This window comes from Lactuca virosa, chromosome 4 (genome assembly GCF_052849685.1).
Source record: "Lactuca virosa cultivar CGN04683 chromosome 4, Lactuca_virosa_CGN04683_v6, whole genome shotgun sequence".
Taxonomy (NCBI): Eukaryota; Viridiplantae; Streptophyta; class Magnoliopsida; order Asterales; family Asteraceae; genus Lactuca; species Lactuca virosa.
The window spans coordinates 519,365,923-519,383,663 of record NC_136429.1 but is presented as its reverse complement, the minus strand read 5'-3'; the positions used below and the strand labels follow the sequence as shown (position 1 = coordinate 519,383,663).

The following is a 17,741-nucleotide window of genomic DNA, read 5'->3' as shown; positions in this document are numbered from 1 at the left end:
GTTTTCGATAGGTTAGTTGTGAAGAAAAGAAAATGTCTCATTGTGTAATAATGTATGATTACATGTATATGTTATTGTCTGGTAGCATAGATTAACAGTTACATCTAATGTAGACAAATTATTAAGTATCTGGAGTATTGGTAAACCTGTAGTATTCATAAATGCAATAACATAACGAATTCATAGGTGAATATATATGATGTTAATAATACAATTTGATGTTTAAATAAAATGTATATAAATTCATGGCTGAATGTAATGTTTTTACTGGTGTAGAAAATGACACAAAAATAATTTCGGGTGGGGATGGTTGTAGTTCTGATGGTGACGAAAGTCCCAAGGGAGTCCTTCAAAGTGTTGATGATATTGAACGTAGACCTTTTTTAAGCATTAACTTGATTGAATATATATTCATGACTGATTATATGGTTATATACATGACTTGTAAAAAACGTTCTTGATTCGGTGAAGAATCTGATTCAACGAATGAGTCATTCATTAGTAATCTTGTAGATTCATCAGGTGGAACTTCGAAGTTGTGGAATCCCATTCAGATTTCCGGTCAAAGAATTTATGCCTGATGAAGAAAAGGTTTCCTTCGAATCATTAGAACATGCAATAGAAAATAAAACTCACTAACACATTATAAATAATGAAAGTAGTATAATAAAAATATTAACAAGATGATTACCTGATTTTGAATAACCCATTGCAACCGGAACGTGGACATTAGCATGTGGATCATACTTATGTTTTAAACGCTTTCTTTAAAGCAATTCGTCAGAAATAGGGCTCGTGAATTCTTGAGTTGAAGTTACACTTAATTCAGAAAGACATATTTTAAGGTAAGTAATTTGGATATAAGAATTATATAATGAATCTTGCATTAGACACTAACATTGTTCTGGTTTAACTTTGAACTTGGCTTTTGGTTCAAAACTTTATTCGGCTCTTTAGAGTTTGTTATAGGAACTTTGGTAGGTTTATTGCTAGCAGATGCATGATGGTCACAACATGGAATTAATATATATTTTTATAATAATACAAGAGAAGAGAATACTATAACTAAGCTGAAAAGTAAAGAAATACAATGATGATTAACTCTAACATAAACACATTTGTGGGTAAAAATAGGAAACTTCATTGATGATTAACTCTATAAAGGTTCAAATATTAGAAAATAGTGATGAAAAATATAAAATTTATAAATGACAAGCTAAGGTGTAATCATCGACGATTACATGTATATGTAAATGTCACGTAGCATAATGTAATAGTAAAATAAGTCCTTAATCAGTTAAAAAAACACATTACAACTCAAGCTAGGGAAAAAAATAAGACCTTAATCAGTTAAAAAAACGAGTTGAATGTATTGCATAAATCAACAACAAAAAAATTACAACAATATTCTTACAAAAAATGGAATTCATTGAAGACAAAACGATCTTAAGTATGTATTGTTGCCGATTACGAAGAAAGAGTGTTCATTGACGAAAGTCGAGATTACTTCTGGTCGATTCCTGAATGTCGATTGTCCCTCCGATTGTTCGTGATCCATTGCTTTTCTTGAAATCATTAATTTCGACAATGTCGTCATTAATGAACAATTTGGTTACATCAAAATTACTTTGGACTTGGGCAATACCTGTAAAAATAAATTAGTCAACAAAAGTAATTATATATATATATATATATATATATATATATATATATATATATATATATATATATAGTGTGACTACGAACCATCCCAAATATATATATATATATATATATATATATATATATATATATATATATATATATATATATATATATATATATATAGTGTGACTACGAACCATCCCAAATGTTAAGTTTAACAAACTACATGACTATAACAATACAAGTAACCAACCGTGGGGTTACTATTAAGGTGTCGTGACATCTAGTGTGCTTGAGTTCCAAATATAGTGACCTTCAACCTAAATAAGTAAATAATTTAATTAGTAAAAAAAATATTTGATTAAACATAATGAACAAATATAATCTAACTGTAAGTTGCTTATAGTCATCTTTATGTAATGCTTGGATGTGTTAGGATCCGATGTTTCAAGTGCACGATTGTTGGGAAGAAAAAGTTTTGTTGGGTAAATTGTTTATTTTTCCCATTGTAACTTACCACTCCAATAAATCTTCAACTCCACTATCTCCATCAATCCTCATTTTCATTGTAGGGATTTTACTCCTTCTTCATCTCCACTATCTCCATTAGTCCTCATTTTCATTCTATGGATTTTACTCCTTCTTCTTCATCGTTCTTCTTTTTAATTTGGTGAGATTAATTGAAATTATTGCTGTCTTCGTCACTTTTTTCCAAACTTTATCATGATTAAATGCGTCGTGTGTTTCGTCTTTACATTTTCCGGCCATAACCTCGGAATTCGTGCAATTATGTTCTATTTCTTAGGATATGTTTGATATTTTTAGTGAGTTTGTAAATTGTAAGTATTTAATTACAAATGTAAGTCCACATAATTTATAAAAGTCATGAGTTTATATAATGCAAAATACATTTGAGTGATGAGAAAAAAAACACAAAAAACATCAAAATTGATTACATATAAAAGAAACAAAACATTTCGGTAATGCTACAAAAAAGTTGGTTATAAATTGCGAAAAACTTCTTTATAAACAACATTGGAAGTTTTATTTGTGAGTCTGCCATCTTTATCTAAAATTAATAATTTTAATCCCTCTCTGCTTTGAACTCTAGATAAGGCAACATACAATTGCCCATGCGAAAAAACCGGATCATTGAGAAACAAACCAACCTTAGATAACGATTGTCCTTGACTCTTATTAATAGTCATTGCAAAACATACCGCCAAAGGAAACTGTCTTCTTGTGAATTTGAAGAGAATTTTTTTTTTCTGATGGACTTAAAGACATTCTTGGAATAAAAGTTCGGTATTCAATATTAGTTCCATGATATCATACGTGTCTCAATAACACGTTTGCCCAATGATATCACTTGTAGCCTTGTGCCATTACATAAGCCGTTTTTCTGATCAATATTTCTCAGTAACATTACTAGAACACCAATTTTTAAAACTTACTTATGATTTGGTAGACCAGATACTTTGAGAGCGTTTAATACATCAGGTGAGTATAAATTTGCATCAAACTGATCATGGACAAATTTGGACTCACATATGCTATCTGAACTTAAATATTCAACTTCATCTCCTGGAATCTTATTAAGCAAACGGTCGTTTATTTCCTGAAAAACTTCATTCTTTGGAGCAAGTATAGCTCTTTCTTGGAAATAATTTGTATTGTTGTACTTCTCCAAAACTGAAGGATATACAAATCAATTAATGAACCTATAGAATCATCTGGATCATTAATGAGAGTATCATCCGGAATATCAATAATCATTTCGTCGTCGTTCAGACCACCGAGTTTTCCTTCTTCTATATCCAATAGCTAATTTGCAAAATCTCTTATTTTTTCTATATCAGATTGACCCCTTCCAACACTTACCCTCATGTTTTTTTGTTAATCTACGGACTTTGCAATTTTGCCATAAATATGAAGAACTCAAAGAAGTGTTAACAATGTTCTTTCTACTGCCACCCGGAACAACAGGTAGAATTTGTCTGAAATCTCTTCAAAAACAATAACTTTCCCTCCAAACGGAATATTTGAGATGGTAGAATTTTCACACCTTAATACATCTTTCAAAGTTTGATCTAAAGCTTCAAATGCATGCTTATGTACCTTAGGCGCTTCATCCCAAATTATCAAAGATGTTTTTCTTAATAAGGTAGCTAGCTCACTATCTGGATTTATTCTAGAAACAGAATCCTCAGTAAGTTCAAATGGATGTATAAATCGAGAGTGTGTTGTTCTACCACCGGACAATAACAACGAAGCTATCCCGCTTGAAGAAACATTTAAAACAATATGACCATCCGATCTAACTGCTGTAGATATTGTCTTCCACAGAAAAGTTTTACCCGTTCCACCATAACCATAAACGAATAACACACCTCCTTGATTTTCTTTAACAACACTCATGATGTCAAGGAAAATGTCACGTTGCTCATTTGTTAATGCAACAAACATACTATCAAACTCATTCTTTATAATGGGAATGTTGTAATCTAGCTCCTCGGTGATAAGTCGATTGTTTGAAGAACAAACTGATTTAACATCTGGGTAAGGCATCTTTGTAAATTTTTTGAGAGTGGAGTTGTTTCGAAGTAAAATTTGTTTTATTTGAAACAAAGTTAAGTTCTTAAGTTCATCTTCACTAAGTGATAAGTCTGCACCAGAAATTATAAATTAATTAGAAAAAATAAAATACAATATTTTTTTAATAATTTAATTATTATCTAATGGGGGTTGAATACTAAAATATTTTCATTTTAAGTAAAAATGAAGAATTTTTTTTAATACCTGGAGACTTGAACCTTTGTTGTTGGTTATATAGAATTCCATCCGCCAAATATTCCCATGTATTTTCCCAAACGGCTTCTGGTCTAGAGATAATTTTACACATCAACAATATAGCAAATAAGAAGCGTAAATAAAAACCAAATCCAGAATGGCTTGCTTCTTTAATTGCATCGATGTATTCCTTGTCGTCATCCAATCGTCTGAGTGCATAACAATCATCTCTAAAAGAAGAATATGTTTCACCATTTACCGTGCAAATTTCATCAAATGAGGTTGGATCTTTAACTTTATTTAAAAGAATCCTTAAGAAATAAGCTTCATCAAGATTAGGTGAAACCGAATGAATTCTACCAATGGCTTATTCTACTTTCCTTCACTTCCAAAACCTTCCATTTAATTTCCTAACAAACTTTGTAGGAAATTAAACATATGTAAGTTCTCATGCTTCACTATTAATTGCATTACACTCCATCCAAGCTGTGAACTTTGAAGCAGCAACAGAAGGTTTGTCCAAAACATCGTCAATATCATCGTCTTTGCCATATATAATCTATTGTTGATTAGGAAGATGAAAAGGTAGTCTGACCACAGATGCATACCTGTAATGAACATCATATTTAAAAATTCCCCATGATGCTTCACATGCAGATAAATATCTACAATCGTAATATTCAACTATTTCATCGACCACATCATTATTTTCACATTCATTGTTGGTTTGTACAACAACAAATGTAGTTCTATCAGGACCCTTGTTTATGTATTTAAACATGTACTTTATAGAAGATCCCTGATTGCACCATTCAACATTAACATGTGTCTGATATCTTTTCAATAGATATTTGTTGTAGGGGACAACATTTCTATTATCCAACTTGACACCCGATTTTTCTACGAAATGACCATCGTTTCTTCTCCTATATAAGGGGAAACCATTTTGATTAACAGACGTATGATGAAAAAATTGTTTTGGAAAGTTTTTAGAGAACTTTTTCTCCACCATGCATGGACAATTCATATTCATAGCTCCACATGGACCATGAATCATGAACTCATTGACAAGTGAATACAATTCTGGATCTACAATTTTGTCTGGTATCTCGGCTGAAATTATCGGATCGATAAACTCAACAGTGGGTAGCTTGTAGCCAGAATGCATAAATAGACATATATGACTATGTGTCAAACCTCTCTTTTGATATTCAATGGTATAAACAACTGCAAAATATCAAAAAAACATATGGTTAGATCGTAAAAATATATAAAAAATATAGAATAATATGAGTAATGTTTTATCAATAATGAAAAAACATATTTTTTATTACATGCTTGAACTTTGCCGAAAATCTTATTCTTCCTTAAGTCTTTAATAAATGAATCAAGCTTGATCTTGAATAACCTACATAGTATATCAGGTGTGTCTTCAGGTTGAAGTGAAGTATCCTTAAGAAACCTTTTAATCTATATCCATTTGGGATTACACGTAAAGGTTATGAAGAAAGCCGGATATCCAAACCATTTACATAGTGACATGGCATACAAATAGTTTTGCAGCATATAGCGTGCACCACCGGTAAAGGAGGACGAATGTAATATCACACATTGGCCGACATTGGATATATTAGTGTTTCCTTGAGCTTTTTGGATACGTAAATTCTCATAAGACTCGCATCTAAGAATATGTTGTTGCCTATGTATGTAATGCAATCTCTCCGTTTCCATCATAATATAGGCATCTACCAGAAATTGTTGAAACAACCTTTTGAATTAAGAATGAGTGAGAATGAATGATCTCTGTCTTGAATTCTAAAAGCGAAAAATTCTATCATTGTACATTTTGCCCGCTTGCTGTTGGTTGTAGATGACACACCTCTATGAAGAATATCAACACTGTAACCATCATCCCATATGTAAAATAGTAGTGGATATTGGAGAGGAAGGTACGAAGGATGCAATTCATTGATACATTGTAGAAATCCAGTTTTTGTTTCAACAACAATATCCCTCTTTTCAACTGAATCACAAATATCACCTACAATCAAAGCGGCAACTTCAGAAACAGTTGGTAGATTATATGTTCTTGCATCTCGATCCCTTCTCCCGATAAGTCGTAACTTCATATCAACTTGAGGATTTTTTTTGAAAAGTATCTCTTGTCATTCTATAAGATCTAACCAAGACATTATTTGAATCTAACATAACCTTAATATCTTCAATAATATCAGTATCATTTGATGTAGTTCGATCCTTTTCACCACTAAAAGAATTTAATTTATACATAATAATATATTAGAAAAAAATAAAAATAATATAATTAATTATGAATAAGAAGTTTGAAAAAAATACCCAAAGCATGATTGTCTATTTGAAATTTCGTTACCAGTATGCAGTATCATAAATATATAACTGAGAGAATTTTGGTTGCGATTCTTTTGATGGTAAAAGACTTCCAATATTATGATAATTTTGACCACTCGGTCTGAAAACGTATGGAACGTTTCCTCTATTGATTGAAGAATCCATTTTACCACCCATCGACGTAAACGAAAACATTTAATTGTAACGTCGAATGTTTTTCATGAAGTTTTTGCTTCTAGATTCCGTTGCTCGAAAATATTTTTTCATAACTTGGGGGGTGCTTTCCATTTTACCACCCATCGACGTAAACGAAAACATTTAATTGTAAACGAAAATATTTTTTCATAACTTGGGGGGTGCTTTCTTTAAATCTGGAAGTTGAACTTTACCAGAACCACAACATAATGAATAATCCATGTTTCCTTTTTCTTTACCTCTAACGAATTCATTTGTCCATAACTTTGCATGACATGTTTTACATACAACATTTTGATCATCATGATCCATATATTCTGCAAAATAAAAGTCGTAGAAAAAATAATATTTAATTTTGTAACTATATACAACACAATATTTGAATTGTAAAAAAATAATAATGGAAATATTTTTTATTACCTTTTGAAATACCAATTATTAGGTTTTCAGATATGACTTCATGTATATTTTGTACATCTTCTATCAAGTCAATTAACAGAATAGGGGATAAATGTTTCGACTTCCTTTTAAATTTATGACATCCTGGATTTAACTTGATTGATGATGAAGAAGCAGTTATTGTCAATGCATTTTTTGATGTCATATCATTTGAAAGTACATAATATTGTCTTTTGTTTGGTAAATTGGAAGTGGCGTAGTTATCGAAGCTAATATTACCTGAACAAAAGAAAAAAAGTCAGGATATATAAATTATATAGAAAATGGATAATAGTTTATTTTTAAAACAAAAAAATATTACCGTTTGTAATGTTAGATAACGGAGTTCTAACATTTATAAGCGAATGAGAATATAGTACGGATGTATTTTGGATCCCACACGTATTATATTATAAAAACTAACATTTGACAAATGTTATTATACTGCTCCTAAGGGCACATCAAGCTCCAGTGTTCGCTACAGTCTTTCATACAGTGTTTGCTTTGACTTCCTTCTCCTGTGTTCCTTCCTTCCTTGTTTCCCACCATCTCATGCCCATTTTCTTACGAGAAGACACACCGCCTTTCTTCCCTTCTCTCTTTCTCTCTCTCTAAACAAAATATTTCTCTTTCTCTACAAGAGATTAATCAGCCGAAGCGGCCACCACCTCCACCATCGCTTCTGTCGTCCTACTTCCCAGATGTCTGTGTGTATGGGCAAGGGATGAACTGAGAATGGGAAAGAAAAGAAACATCTAGGAGAAAGAGAGAGAACAGAGATCGAGGTTGGGGGAGGAGGCAACACAGTTGTGGTGGCATATGACATCGCCGAAGAGGTGGTGGTTACCATATTTCTTCCTTTTCACAGCGTAAAACATTTTCTCCCCTCCCTTTCTCATTTTTTCTTTCGATTTCATTTTGTTGGGGTTGAAACACACTTTTATTCAGAACTAGAACAAAAGAGAAGAGCTTACACGCTCAATATTACAAGAAAAAGAAACAACCCTCTAATACTCACTCTAAGTATTACACAGTACACTCTCTGTTTTGTGGTGTCTTACAACTGATATTACAACTTCTATTTATACTAAAGCTAGCCACTATAAGTACTGTGACAATTTATTGTGTTCACCGTGTGAAATAAAGAAGCTGCAAATTCTAGTTGTTATTGTCAACAAAGGAGGCATTCATTTGTCAACAAAAGAGGGTGGTGCAGCTACTCATGGCAGGTTCACACCCAAGTAGGTTTACACTCACATTCTCCCCCTTAAACCTAACTTGGCTCGAGATTCGTCACTCCGATCATGTTTCGCATTTCACCATGTTTCACGTATGCTAAAGCCTTTGTAAAGATGTCCGCCCGTTGATCCTTCGAGTTGACATATTCCACTATAATTTGCCCACGTTCAACACATTCTCATATGAAGTGATAAAGAATGTCAATGTGTTTGCTTCGACCATGAAACACAGGATTTTTCATCAATGCGATTGCTGACTTGTTATCGACATATAAGGTGATAGGCATAATATGATGTCCCGTGAGCTCCTTCACGAGATTAGCAAGCCAAATGGCTTGACATGCTGTTGTTGTAGCTGCCATGAACTCGGCTTCACACGTGGACAAAGCAACAGTCTTTTGCTTTTGGGATTGCCAAGTTATCGCATTCCTTCCCAGATAGAAAATCATTCCACTTGTGCTCTTGCTATCAACAGGGTCACCTCCAAGATCACTATCGGTAAAACCAACCAAATCTTCAATTTCACGACCTCTTCCATAGTTGATTCCATAATCAACGGTTCCTTTTACGTATCGCAAGATGTGTTTCACAACTTGGAAATGCAAAGTGGTTGGTTCCTCCATGAAACGACTTGCAATTCCAACCGAAAATGACAGGTCTGGTCGAGTGTGAGTCAAGTACCTTAAACAACCTACCACTCGCCTATATTCAGTTGGATCAACTTTTTCACCATCTTCATCCTTCTTGACCTTCAACTTAGGTTCCATTGGTGACGTTGTCGGATTGCAATCCAGCAACCCAAATTGCTCTAAAATTTTCTTTGCATAAGCCGTTTGTCGCAAAGATATTCCCCACTTCTTTTGCGAAACTTCGATTCCAAGGTAGTAAGAAAGTAATCCCCTTGGCCCAATCTCACTAGAAGGGCTTTCCATATGGGGTGATGTTGAAGAAAACGGGGCTGAGACAGGAGTATGTGGAGCTGGTTCAGGCTCGTCAAATTCAGCATATGGTTGTCCAACTTGGATAGCATCGATTCCTGGGCTGTTTGGTTGTTCCGGATTGATTTCGGGGTCATTTTGAGGTGTTTTGAGGTGTATTTGGGGTTGTGGTTCAATTATGGTAAAGGTCTTAGGAGTCGCCATCTCTTTTTCTTTGTTTTTGTACCAATTCCATTCTTCTTTTTCGTCAAAAACAACATCGCGACTAACTCGCAACTTTCGGTCTTGCGGATCAAACAAACGGTTGCCTTTAGTTCCATCTTCCACACCTAAATACACCATCTTCTTACTTCGATCATCAAGCTTCTTCAAGTGATCACCTACAAGTTTAGCAAAAGCAACACAACCAAAAACTTTTAGATGTTCAAGGTTGGGCTTTTTGCCAAACCACGTTTCATAAGGCGTCTTGTCGGGAAGTACTTTTGTTGGCAGACGGTTGAGAAGATAAACTGCATGTCTAACCGCTTCTCCCCAAAACTCTCCCGGAACATTTCTACCTTTGAGCAGACTTCTTGCCATGTCCATAACGGTCCGATTTCGCCTTTCTACAACTCCGTTCTGTTGAGGCGAATATGGTGTCGTAAGATGCCTTTGAATACCATTTTCTTCACAAAATAATGAGAATTCTTTTGAAGTGAACTCTCCCCCTCGGTCCGTTCGAAGTGTCTTTATTTTATAACCCGAATTCTTTTCAACCATCAACTTGAACCGTTTGAAAGCGCTCAAGGCTTGAGACTTCTCCGATAGCATGTAAACCCACATCCACCGGCTAAAATCGTCTACTAAAAGGAGAAAATATTTACTCCCTCCAACAGACGTAGGTGTGATCGGACCACATAAGTCCGCATGAACAAGTTGTAGAGGTTTTTGAGCTCGAAAAACTGCATGATTCGGGAAAGGAATTCGGGTTTGTTTGGAAAGAACGCACCCTTCACATACTTGGTTTGGGTGCTCAATCTTTGGGACTCCGATTGCCATATTCTTTTCGGACAACTTCTTTAAGGCGAGAAAGTTAACATGACCGAGTCTAGAATGCCATATCCAAGCTGGTTCGTCTTTTGTTGCTAAAAGACAAGTCGGTCTACCGGTCCTTAAAGGAGTTTTATATAACCGGTTTGGGGATCGTTTAACTCTCAAAAGTAGAGTTTTGTTTCTGTCAAACGATGTCAGATCCGACCCATCCATTATGACCCGACTCCCTTCCTCCGTCATTTGTCCAAGACTAATAATATTGTTTTTTAGACTTGGAATGAAATATACCTCATTAAGGAGTCTTTGGTCGCCATTTTTGCTATCGAATAAAATCGACCCTTTTCCCAAAATAGCGACGGTCGAACCATCCCCAAATTTCACATGGCCCGTAACGTGCTCATCTAGTTCCCGAAACTTTGAGCGGTCTCCAGTCATGTGATTGCTAGCACCGTTGTCGAGATACCATACCTTAGACTCGACTCGACTTTCTCCCGATGCAAGAAGATTAACACAAATCTTCTCTCTTAGAGACACTTTTTTGTGTGCATATTCTTGTGAGGTTGCCATCATTAAAATAGGCTCTTCTTTGTTGGCTTGAGTGAGGTTTGCCTCCTCACCTCGATTCTTGTTTGGACACTCCGAAGCATAATGACCAAATTGTTCACAAGTAAAGCATTTGATTTTACTTTTATCCTTTCGAGAAGGATTATGGTCATTCCGATTTGTATTGTACTCGCGACCACCTCCTTGGCCACGTCCACGACCTCGGCCTCGTCCCCGGCCTCGATTACCATGTCCTCCTCGTCCTCTTGAAGTGTTTGACGAGTTTCTCTCGCCAGTTTGCTTCGAACGAGATGCCCACTCGGCATGTGTAAGCAATAGAGAAGGTCCTTCTTCTTTTTCTCCATAGCTTCGAAGTCTCTCTTCATGGGTTTTAAGACGACCCACAACTTCTTCCACCGTCATATTCTTCAAATCTCCGAATTGCTCGATCGATGTTACGATTTGTATAAATCGTATCGGTACGGCTCGCAAAAACTTCTTCACAACCGTAATTTCTTCAATCTTTTCACCTAGAGATCGAATACCGATTACGATAGTATTCAATCTCGTGGAAAAATCATCTACCGATTCACTGTCTTTCATCCGGATCACCTCGAAGTCACTTCTCAAGGTTTGAGCTTTAGCCTCCCTGACCCGATCGGCTCCCATGTGCATCATCTTGAGCGTTTCCCATGCTTCTTTAGCTGTGTCCTTCTCAGCTAACATCAGAAGTACGTCCTCTGGAATTGCTTGATAAATAGCCGCAAGAGCCATCCGATCTTTACGTTCGTCCGTTTCTGCATTTTTAATTACATCCCATACTCCTTGTGCTTGTAAATTCACTCGCATTTTTATGGCCCACACCGCGTAGTTCATCTTCGTGAGCATTGGATAGTGTAACGTAACGCTACCGTCTTTCCCGGTCCTTTGAAAACTTTCAACTCCGGCTTGAGAAGATGACGAGGTTGGTGTAGTCATTCTTGGCATATACTTGGGCATACACGAGTAAGAAATATTTTTTTTTTGAAGTACGGGGACCAATATGAACTTTTCAGAAGTTCAGGGGGCAAATAGAACTTTTACAGAAGTAAAACAGGGGCTAAATTGAATTTTTTCTGAAAAACGGGACCAAAATTGCAATTTTTCTGAAAAACAGGGGCCAAATTGCACTTTCCGGAAGAACAGGGGCTAAACTGCAATTTCCAGAACTTTGGTCAGCTGCTGACGTCACTGCTGATGTCACTGCTACAGTGCTTGCTACAGTGTCGTCTTCTCCGGCGAACCCTGGTTTTTTCGGCGACTTTTCCGGCAGATTTGACCAACTTTGACCGGTGATTTGGAGACCTTCCGGTGGTCAAAAAATTTAAAAAAATATATTTTCGGAATCCTCAGAACGAGACCTTTCCAACGGTGTACTCCGAAATTGTTTTTGAGACAAAAAAATTTCGACCAAAAAACAGAGAATGCTTCCCCGGAGCTTAACCAAGCTCTGATACCACTTGTTGGGGTTGAAACACACTTTTATTCAGAACTAGAACAAAAGAGAAGAGCTTACACGCTCAATATTACAAGAAAAAGAAACAACCCTCTAATACTCACTCTAAGTATTACACAGTACACTCTCTGTTTGTGGTGTCTTACAACTGAGGTTAGAGCCTCTATTTATACTTAAACAAGCCTACAATTACTACTGTTATCATTTATTGTGTTCATTATGTGAACATACAGAAGCTGCCAATTCTAGTTGTTATTGGCAACAAAGGAGGCATTCATTTGTCAACAAAAGAGGGTGGTACAGCTACTCATGGCAGGTTCACACCCAAGTAGGTTTACACTCACACATTTAGCCAGGTAAAAACCTCCTCTTCCTTTGTTGACTGTTCCTAAGGTCAAATCGGAGGAACAGGTACTTCAAACACTTTTTTTTCATGGCTTTCTTAACACACTTCCAACCACTGCTGTCATACTCTTCCAGCCACTAACACAACATGCTCTATTTCTATCTCAGGAGAACCACCACTAGAAACTCTTCTAACCGATAACACTCTCTATTTCTTTCTCTCTCTATTTTTTTTCTCTCAGGTGGCTGAAGACTCTACGGTGGTGGCAGATGAGGTGGTCTGGGCAACAACTTTTTTTTGGTTTGGTGTTATCTCCAATACCACCTCAAAATCGTAACCTCAACACTAAACCTGTCTCGATGTTTTTATAAATCGCCTTGGATTGTGGTACGAGTATGCCCTCTCTTAGTCCTCCTCTGATTCGAGAATGACTTGCTCCATCCACCCTTGAAGACGTCACATGCATCAGTGATTCTGAGTAGAATCGATTTCATCTTCCGTTTAAAACCCTAGACGCGGATTCATAATATTGTTGGTAAAAACCGTAAATCTAGAAATGAGCTACCACTAATTCTTCTCCCCCTTTCGGCCAATCATCTCACCCATTTTGTTTTTTGTGCAGGGTCAATTTTTTTTAATTCGATTTAACGATGAATATGATGGTATTTTCTATCTTTCTATATGGTTAATACAACTGATTCTTCTTCAACCTAAATTTGAAATCATGTGTCACCTGTATTCCGCCATATTTGAACCAACTGATTCCATTCCCTTTATGAGTTGTTATAGTCACATCCTGAATTTGTTTCTAGTTCACATCAATTTTGTTAAATTTGAATATATATTTTTTTCTGTTCATGCTACTTCATATTTAATCATTTTGGATGTAACATGAGTTTGTGCCAGGTGCTGCATTCGTAGATAAGCCACAATATCAGTATGTTAATAATTCCTGGACGAAACTACTGTCAGATCCCTTGCTTTTAATAAAGTACTGAGAACATGAAGCATTCCATGGGACGAGATATTAGTAATATCCAGATGGCCATGATTTGCAAATCTGTAAGTTAAAAAGTTTTATTTGACTAATTTATTGTCATTATAGATGCATTCATGTTATAGCATTTTAATGGTGTTTTTGTTTGATAATGGAATGTAATCACATTGTTATTATTGCTGAAAAGTAGTTTGCCTTTATTAAAATTTTGACTAACCATTGTACTCCAAAAGGTCTATCCAGCTATAGTTTTCCACTAAATATTTTCCCTTGACAGTGTTATAAGTTATGACGGGAATAATTAATATAATAGATTTTTTTATAATACATGGGTTAAATACATGATATTTCTTTATATCACAACATTTTATTTTAGTTTTTTTCCTAATAAAGCATTGTACTTTGAAAGTACGTTTCTATAATTGGGTAGTCTTTTCGAAAGTATAATCTGTGTTTGTGTGTGGGTAAGGCCGTAAGTATCTTTGTAACCCAATTAGTGGTTAAATGTAAGCAATAGCAATATATTTTCTGTTTTTGCCACAAACAGCCGAACACATTACTCTTTAAAGGCTACCAAAATATAACATCCTACTTTGATTTGGGATATTAGTGTTCCACATACAAATTTAGCATTCATTTGACAAGCTATTAACTGATGTGATACAAATGGAAGTACGTGGTAACAATGTTTTGGGAATAGATGGAATTGTAGGTAAACAAGATGGAGTTGTAGGCAAACAATAAATGTATGGATTTGAAGCCCAGTTGGATCTTTTGTTTAAAGTTAGTTGTGATATTGACAAGTCTTTCATGTTTCAAGTTTTTATGATGAATCGATGGAAAAAAAAACAATTTAATGCTTTCTAAGTGATCATAATTTATGTTAATTTTGGTCATCATAAGATGAATATTCTTATAATCTATTAAAACACATGCAAAGCAAAGTACCTTAGGACATTTTTAGAGTTTCAAAGTTAAATGATGAATACGAAAAAGAAATGCAACTTATAAATATATTAGATTTTCAAAGTGTAATGTCTTAATACATAAAAAAAACATTATATCATAAAATTATTGTTTAAACTTCCGCCGCAACGCGCGGCTTAAAAACCTCGTTATAGAAATGAACATTGTCAGTTTGACGAACAAAGTTGTTTGATTGATCTGTAATAAAAAAAAACTTATGAAAATTAAAGACCTATCGTATAAAACAAAGTAATAAGGTGATATAATATAATATTTTAGGCTAATAAAAACAAATATTACATACACATGTATTGTATATAAAGGTAAATTAAGTGTAAAACGTGGAATATAAAATTAGAAATCTACCGTTATCCATGTTTTTTAAGAGATGCGGTGTTGATGTATTTCGAATGTTGGAGCTTGTATTCATTCTATTCGATCTTTTTTTTCCAAATATATTTTTCTTTGTCTTTTTTTCTCTCTGGCTTACAAGTGGTACATGATATTTATGTTTTCTGCATAAGAAATAATATGATGGGATATAAAATGTATAAATGGCTAAATAAAAATGTTTATATAAAAATTAAAATAGTAAATAATTGATATTTATTTAAGAAATAATATGATAGAAACGTACCTTTGTAAGCATCGGTAACCAATATCGCGGAAGAATGATTTTCAGCGGACGAAGAATTTGGCAAATTTTCTATTTTTTTAATGTTAATACATGTGTATGTTATTGAAATATATATTACATGAGTAAAAAAATTTGAAAAACAAAATGAAAATATGAAAAAACATACCTTTGTAAATGGACGTATTAACAATTGTAGTTGTTGAAGATGGATGTGTTGATGTACTATCCAAATTAATATTACTTATATTGTCTAGGTAGAAACTATTTAATTTTCTAATCCTTTTAGAAAGAATTGAATGCATTGTATGTCTGAAAACTTAGCGGATAACAATAATTAGTTAATAAAATAAGACGCATAACATATAACAATAACTAATTCATAAAAGTTATATGTTAGAACAAATTTAACACAAAATTCTGGTGTAAATGAGTTTTATATATTATATGAAATGACAATCGCCTATATCGTGGAATAATAAGTAAAAAAAGTATTTATTTAAAAAATACAATTATATTTAGAATACATAAAAATTATAAATGTAAAGTATAATGTCGTTATTTTTCACATTTGACAAAATCTAAATAAATTAAAGAAAAATAACATATAAACATAAATTTTGGTTATATTTAATACTCCATCTAATTCCAATATTATATATATATATATATATATATATATATATATATATATATATATATATATAGAGAGAGAGAGAGAGAGAGAGAGGTAAGTTATATTGAGAACACCTGAAAGGTTATATATATATATATATATATATATATATATATATATATATATATATATATATATATATATATATATATGGGTCCCACACACAAAAATCCGGAATACGCGTTCCGAAATATGCAAATCCGAAGTACAATCTACCCGCATTTCGGACCTAGTTATCAGCATGGATTCGTTAAACCAAGTAAGTTATACTCTTTAAGTTACTTTGCATTTGATTTTATAAACGGATTTACGTATTCTGGAATGGTACGAAATACAAAGAACGACTCCGGAATACGACGAACGACTCCATAATACTATGATCGAATCCAGATTATCCTTTTTTTTTATGTTTTTCTCATTGTACACTTGTATGAATCTCATGTAAGTACCTTGTAATGTGTTTTAGATCAGTTCTTTTAGTCCGTAAGTAGGTATTGTAGGGATTCAAGAATGGTCTTGTAAGTCCGGAACACGAAGAACGTGGTCTGGAACCCGATGAACTATTCTGGAATGAGGTTACGAAATATCAATCTGAAATAACTATACTTATCATTTTTTTCTAAATATTGTTTAATAACCCATGTTAGTCCAAAGACAAGTTTGCCCGGATGTTGTTAAAAAAATGTGTTTTACGGACGACGAAGTTATATTCCATTTACAAGTGCTTTCAGAATTATGCCCGATAAAGGTAAAACCGAAAAATAAAAATTTATAATTTTAATTTATTTTTACGGTAATGTATTAAAATGTTCTTGAAATTTTGTTGTTGTAGATAAAAAAAAAGATGCTGAGTTACAAAATAAAATAAAAAATAAACCAACAAAAACACCTATAAAATTAAGAAAGAAATTGGAAAAGGGTGTTAAAACTTAAATAGAAAGCAGATAGAACTCCAAAAAATAGGACCGGAGCAAGTTCTGACAAATCGGTTATGATAGATTAGTTGCAATTATGTTTTTTTGTTATGGATATGTTTCAACAAGTTGGTTTTATTATTATTAGATATTAGATACTTTTATGCACATTGGTTCTTAATGAGTACATTAATATATTTTATTTTCAGTCTCCAACATCTAGTGACTCGAACGATGAGGATAAGTTGCCTATACAATATGTTATACCACGTCTTGAAGATGAACAACGATGTCCAGTTGATACGACTATATTAGAAATGAATCGTGATTATCAACGTGCGTAACAACGACCGAAAATACTAGAAATCCCATTACCACTTTCAGCGACTAAGGAGCGGAGAAAAATAGTATTATATAACATGAAAATGCTTCTCATTACCATGTCTGAAGATATACGACAATTTGTGAACACAATGGACATCATCAAACAAACACGTAGGACAACTCCAACAATAGAAGATTTAGTCG

The 17,741-nt window shown here is 33.9% G+C and overlaps 1 long non-coding RNA gene across 1 annotated transcript; it reads left to right on the top strand.

Moving 5' to 3' along the window:
- Nucleotides 1-13,031: 13,031 nt before the first annotated feature.
- Nucleotides 13,032-14,155, top strand: LOC145169531 (uncharacterized). The gene is made up of 3 exons (XR_013742546.1): nt 13,032-13,561; nt 13,649-13,688; nt 13,933-14,155. It is a non-coding gene; the product is annotated as an uncharacterized LOC145169531 (long non-coding RNA).
- Nucleotides 14,156-17,741: the final 3,586 nt, after the last annotated feature.